The following is a 6,655-nucleotide window of genomic DNA, read 5'->3' on the forward strand; positions in this document are numbered from 1 at the left end:
GACGGTTGGGGGATTTTGGACACAGGGCAGCAGGACCGCGTTTTAAAGCGACCGACCCTATCTCACACACCGGTCCGGTCTGGTACGGAGGTTGTCACGGCAACAGGAACGACAAACACGGCAACGTGCGCTTTCTGCGCTGTGTTACATAAGAGCGACACCTACACACTCCATGAGGCGCACAGTACGCCGCTGGTGGCCGGGAGACCATCTGCAGGCTGCGAACCCGTCACATATGTGTCGCGCATGAGCTCGGAACATCAGCACGGATCCGTGGGTGCCGTTAAAGGCCAAAGTGCAAGTAGCAGTCGGTGAAAGACATGATAAATAAGTGTGATTGTCATAGAACGCTGGCCGACACATTAGTTGCTGCTGGAGTGAAGAAACACACCAAGTGTGTGTGGGGCCAGCGAACACGGGACAACGCGAGAAGGAGACACCGCGCCAGAGTTGCTCTCGCTCTCTCCACAGGGTGCCTTTCTCCGCTTTTTTCCTCACTCTTTTCGTCCTTTTGTGTGTCTCTCCGTGTCTTTAGCTGTAAGGTTCCGATTGTGCCGCCACGCCGGCGAGATGAGAGCGCCATTGTTGCCTAGCAACCGCCGCGCTCTTTAGAGACCCTCTGTTGACTGATGGGGGGGTCTCTGAAACACAGGAATATCTGTTCTGTCACATTTGTCCCTGGTGTGGAAGTGAAGGCGCAGTTTTCTCACCTTTTCACAAATAAGGGGGAGGGGAGACGCGCGCGTGTGTGTGTGTGTGTGTGCGTGTGTGTGCGAAAACCACTTCATCTCTCAATGTACAATCACTGTTTCATCTGCCCCTCCATGTCTCACCCGTGTCCAGCACAGCCATTGTTCGGTCAGTGATTTACTGACCGCCTTGGGCAGCTGCCTCATTGCCATTCCACACACCAGTCCCACACAGCGGGTCATTCTGGGGTCAAGGCCTCCAAGCAGGAATGGGTTCGAGTCTCAGGACACATCGCCACAGTGTAACAGTGTTCTTTCGCGTGCGGATTTGTTTGTCGTTCCCGTTTCCTCTGCTACAATGTAAAACACTCATTTGAATCTCGCTCGTTTGATTCAGTCTGTCTCGTCCCTCCGTCCTCGGAGTCATGCTCCTGGGGAACTGGGCTGTATCAGTCCTCGGAGGGACTCGAACCCGAGGTGGGGCTCAAACGAGCAGCTCCACAGCATGTCTCCGGGACCCGCTGACCCAACGACTGTAGAGCTGGAGTGTGAGGGAAAAAAAGATTGCGTAGGACGATGCTGGAGCAGAGATCACAGTGTTCCCAGGTAGAGCGCAGGTGTGGGCTCTGTGGGCTCTGTGGGCTCTGTGGGCTCTCCGCTCTCCGGCCTCCGCTGGGACCAGCAAGCGGCAAACAGGGACTCTGGGCTCGTTGGTGCTTGTTGATACCAATTAGTGCTCATTAGTATTTATTAGTACTCACTAGTACTTTTTACTGCTTGCGGATGCTTGTTTGTGTTAATTAGTACTGGTTAGAGCTCCCGAGAGTGGAGTGTAATCTAATGCTCCAGGTAAGTTTGGTGCCAGGGCCGGAAAGTAACAAGTAAAAAGTAGCCACCCAGGAAACCAGCCAGTGGCGGCTCGTCAGGAAAAGGGCCCTGATTACAGCACTGCAGGACATGAATCTGTCAGCAGCACTCGAACCTGCGCACGCTCTTTTTCCTGCTGAACAGCAACCAGATAAGACGTAAAGTTCTTTCACATTGTAGGGCATATGGTTCAAGCTGCTGCTTTTGGACCCCAAAAAGGTTGCAGGTTCGAATCCCACCTCCAGTTGTAGTACCCTTGAGCATGGCACTTACCCAGAATTGCTCCAGTAAAAATTACCCAGCTCTGTTAATAGGTAAATAACTGTAAATAGCTCAACACTGTAAGTTACTTTGGAGAAAAGCATGATCTAAATGAATACAGTAAAGGTAAATAATATCTGCTGCTAAATTTCTAGTTGAAATGCTGGATACATCCAAGTCCTGAGTAAATGTAGCCACCTAGTGGTACTTGTCACCATTTCTGGGAAGGAAAATGCGACTGGAAACGTATGGGGTCTACAAAAAGTATTCATCCCCCTAGACTTTTTCATGTTTGATTGTTTTACAAAATTGACTCATGATGGATTTAATTCGGCTTTTTGACACCGATCAAAGGAAATTCATCAAGCTGCAATTTTGGCCCATTCCTCTTTGCAAGTTCTGTCAAGTTGGATGAGGACTATGAATGAACCAGACATTTCATGTCCTACCCCAAATTCTCAGCTGGACTGAGATCCAGCCTCTGATTTGGACACTGGAGGATACTGGCATTTTTGTTTTGAAGCTATTCCTGTGAGGCTTTGGCTCTGTGTTTGGGGTTCTTGCCCTGCTGGAAAATATATCTCCCAAGTCACAGTCCTCCTGCAGACTGCAGACGGCAGTTTTTCCTCCAGGATTTCACTGTACCTTCACAAGCCTTCAAAGCCCCACAACATGATACTGCCACCACCATGCTTCATTGGAGGGATGGTGTGTTTTTGGTGATATGCACTGCTTGCCTTGTACCAAACAAGGCTTTTAGTTTAACGGCCAAACACATCCGTTTTGGTCTCAGGAGATCATAGAACCATCTTCCAAGTTCTTTCAGTCTTCCTCATGCTGTATAAATGGGTAAATAATTGTAAGTACCTTTGGAGGAAAGTGTCAGCTAAATTAGTAAATATAAACCCTTTCAGAGATGACATCAGCCTCTAGTGGGAGTTGTTCACAAGTGCCCTCTATTCTGAACACTCCATTTTTGAGGATAGCCAAGTAGCTTCACACTTGTACCATATTCAATCCATTTCTTTATATAATCAGCTTAACTGTACTTCTGTCATTATTCATAAGTGTCAAAAAAGCCCAGTTAAACTGATGGTGGTTCAATGTTGTAAAACAATAAAACTTGGCCTAGGGGAGTGAATACTTTTTATAGGCTCTCTGAAACTATCAACGGCCTTGCGGCTGTGAGAGATCATAATTGCCCTCAGGTGGATCCAGGTGGTCACTGAGACACAAGTATTGACAGCATCTGTGAAATGACGGTACTCAAGAATGTGAGACATGACTCACCATAACGTCACGCTAGGACTCGGACTGCACTCTGACTCATTGTGTTTGGGCTCGGTTGTCTCGTTCTTGGAAACCAGAAGCTTTGCACGTCACAGTGTGACATTAAAAGCTTGGTATGGAGAACCGGTGGAACCACATACACCTGTACAGACCAGTAAAACTACATATTTACCGCAGAATCAGATGCTCCTTTAGGGCAAGACTGCAGGACCTTCAGTTTCATTTAATTTCCCAGGCTGCTGTTACCAAGTCAGTTTTTTGTTATAAAGCTGGTTCATTGTGTGTGGTTTTATGTGTACATGTATCTATTTATTTATTTATCTATCCATCCATTTTCACTAATGGCTTGTCCTGGCAATTGTCACCAGGGTCCAGAGCCTATCCTGGAAATAATGGGCACAAGGTAGAGCATGGACTGTAGGTCAATGTAATCCATCCATCCGTCCATCCATCCGTCCATTTTCTTCCCTGCTTGTCCTTCTAGGGTCGAGGTGGCAACAGGGAGAGCAGAGAGGCCCAGCCACCTCTGTCCCCTGCAACTTCCTCCAGCTCAGCCCGTGGTATCCCCAGCCGTTCCCAAGCCAACTGGGAGACATAATCCCTTCAGCGGGTCCTGTGCCGACCTCGGGCCCTTGTCCCGGTTGGCCGTGCCTGGTATACCTCCAAAGGGAGGCGCCCGGGGGCATCCTTATTAGACGCCTGAACCACCTCAACTGGCTCCTCTCAATGCGGAGGAGTAGCGGCTCTACTGAGTTCCTCCCGGATGTCCGAACTCCTCACCCTATCATGGAGAGCGAGTCCCAACACCCTGCGGAGAAAACTTATTTCGGCCGCTCGTATCCGCGATCTTATTCTTTTGGTCATTACCCAAAGTTCATGACCATAGGTGAGGGTAGGGACGTAGACTGACCAGTAAATAAAGAGCTTTGCCTTCAGGCTCAGCTCCCCCTTCACCACTACAGTCCGGTAAAGCGACCGTACTACTGCTGCCGATCACACGCTCCCTTCTCCCCTCACTCATGAACAAGACCCCAAGATACTTAAACTCCTCCACCTGGAGCAGATTTTCTCCCCTTATCTGGAGGGGGTATGCCATCCTTTTCCATGGACTCAGACTTGGAGGTGCTGAACCTCATACCAACCGCTTCACACTCGGCTGTAAACTGTTCCAGGGTGTGTTGGAGGCAACCATGTGACGGTGCCAAAAGGACATCGTCATCCGCAGAAAGCAGAAACGTCACTTTCCGACTCCCACATAGAATGCTCCCCTGACCTTGACTGCGCCTTGATATCCTGTCCATGAAAACCACAAACAGGAGTGGGGACAAGGCACAACCTTGGCGGAGTCCAACACCCACAATGAACAGGCTTGACTTTATGCCAAGTATGCGGACACAGCTCTCGCTCCGTGCGTACAGCGACCGAACGGCCTGCAGTGGTGGCCCCGGCACCCCATACTCCCAAAGCACCTCCTACAAAATTTCTTGGGGAACACGGTCATAGGCCTTCTCCGAGTCCACAAAAGACATGTAGACTGGATGAGCGAACTCCCATGTCCCCTCAATTATCTGTGAGAGAGTGAAAAGCTGGTCCACTGTTCCACAGCCAGGACAGAATCCGTCCGCATTGTTCCTCTTCAATCTGAGGTTCGACTATCGGCCTGAGCCTCCTTTCTGGCAGCCTGGCATAGACTTTCCCAGGGAGGTTGAGAATTGTGATACCCCGATAGTTGGCACACAGTCTCCGGTCCCCTTTCTTAAAGATAGGGACCACCACCGCAGTTTGTCAGTCCAAAGGCACTGTCTCCGAGGTCCATGTAAGATTACAGAGGCGTGTCAGCCATGACAGCCCCACAACATCCAGAGCCTTAAGCAATGTAATTTAATTTAATTTAATTTAAACAACATGAAACACAGCATACACACATAGCAGTATCCAAAAATATCGCCAGGGTTACATTTTACACTGTAAATACCCATTCTGACAAAATATTAAACAAGGTAAACAAAGACAAAGCTTGCATCGCTTTCATGCTAAATTGAGAAATATTTCGGAAATAAGTCTTGACGTCTACAGCGTTTCAGTGTAAGGCTCTAAGTCTAACATCGATTCGGCGCTTTTCCCCAAGACACGCGGTTATATTGATCTATATTCACTGTAAATCGCTGAACATTAAGGGTCTTTCCTGTGTAAATTTTAATAATCCCTCCATGTGAAACTTCCTTCACTTTATCGCTTACAGTATATACAGTTTGTTCTGCTGAAATACTGTAAGAGTGACTGTCTCTTCCATGAGCCTGGCCAGTTCAGTCAGTAGGGCATGAGACTTCTAATCTCAGGGTTGTGGGTTCAAGCCCCGTGTTAGGTATGTGCATGTTGCTTTGTGACTTTCCCTGCAGCTTTGAAGAAAATCAATCAGCTGTCACATCCTATAGGCTCCAAGTGCCCACTGACGATAATGTAACATCTTCCTTCTTGTGGTGCCACGTATAAAACACAGCATGACTTCAATACACTGATTCCCCACATAATGGGCTTAATTAATTTGTTGAAACAACCCCCTTGGGACAATTCCCTTAGTTTATGGAAAAAAATAATTGGTTCCTGGGCATAAAACTAATTAAAATACCCAAATAAATGTATTTTATGCTTGAAAATGTGGAGTCTGTGAGACAAAGTTCACTCTAGACGGAGACTTTCTGATAATTTGACTCATGGACACTTGTGATGTACAGACAGTTACTTCATTAGATCACCGCCCGCCTTCCGCTGCACAGCGCACACACTGTGCTGTTAGACGGCTCTGGAGGCCGGCTTCCTTCTGGTATTGACAGGTCATTGGTTTGAATCCCATCTCCTACTGCAGTACCTTTAATCCTGAATTGCTCGAGTTAAAATAGCCCTGCTGTATAAATGGGTAAATGAGTGTAAGGACAGCTGATGTTGTTGTGGTTACAGCTGCTGCCTTTAGACCCAAAGGTTGCTGGTTTGAATCTCACCTGTTCCTGTAGTACCCTTGAGCAAAGTACTTACCCAAAATTACATGTGTAATTACAGGGGTAAAATAATGGTAAGTAGCTTAATAAGTTGCTTAGGAGAAAAGCATCAGAGAAATGAATGTAACTTCATTCAATAAAATTAAGTTTCATAACTTCATAAGTCACACACTGCACTAAGTCCGTCTCGGGTAATTTGTGCCACTTTCCAGGAATCGTATCTCTCACACGATCTGCTGAAAAATGTTGTTCTCGCTCCCGTTTCTCTACGTTTGCGCGACACGTTCCCGCTTTTACATTTTCCTCATTCATATTTTATCGGCCCGTTTTCAATACATTGCTTAAAATCAATAAGCAGCACGGACGGTAGCGCTGCTGTCTCACATCGTCTAGGTGATGCGAGAAGAAGTGGGTTCGATCCGCGCTCTGTTTGCATGTTCTCCCCGTGACTGCGTGGGTTTCTTCCGGGTGCTCCGGTTTCCTCCCACACTCCAGAGACAGCGTGCTGTTCAGGTGGATTGGTGACTAAGTGTGAGTGATAAAGAGAGTGTC

Source organism: Scleropages formosus, chromosome 10 (assembly GCF_900964775.1).
Source record: "Scleropages formosus chromosome 10, fSclFor1.1, whole genome shotgun sequence".
Classification (NCBI taxonomy): domain Eukaryota; kingdom Metazoa; phylum Chordata; class Actinopteri; order Osteoglossiformes; family Osteoglossidae; genus Scleropages; species Scleropages formosus.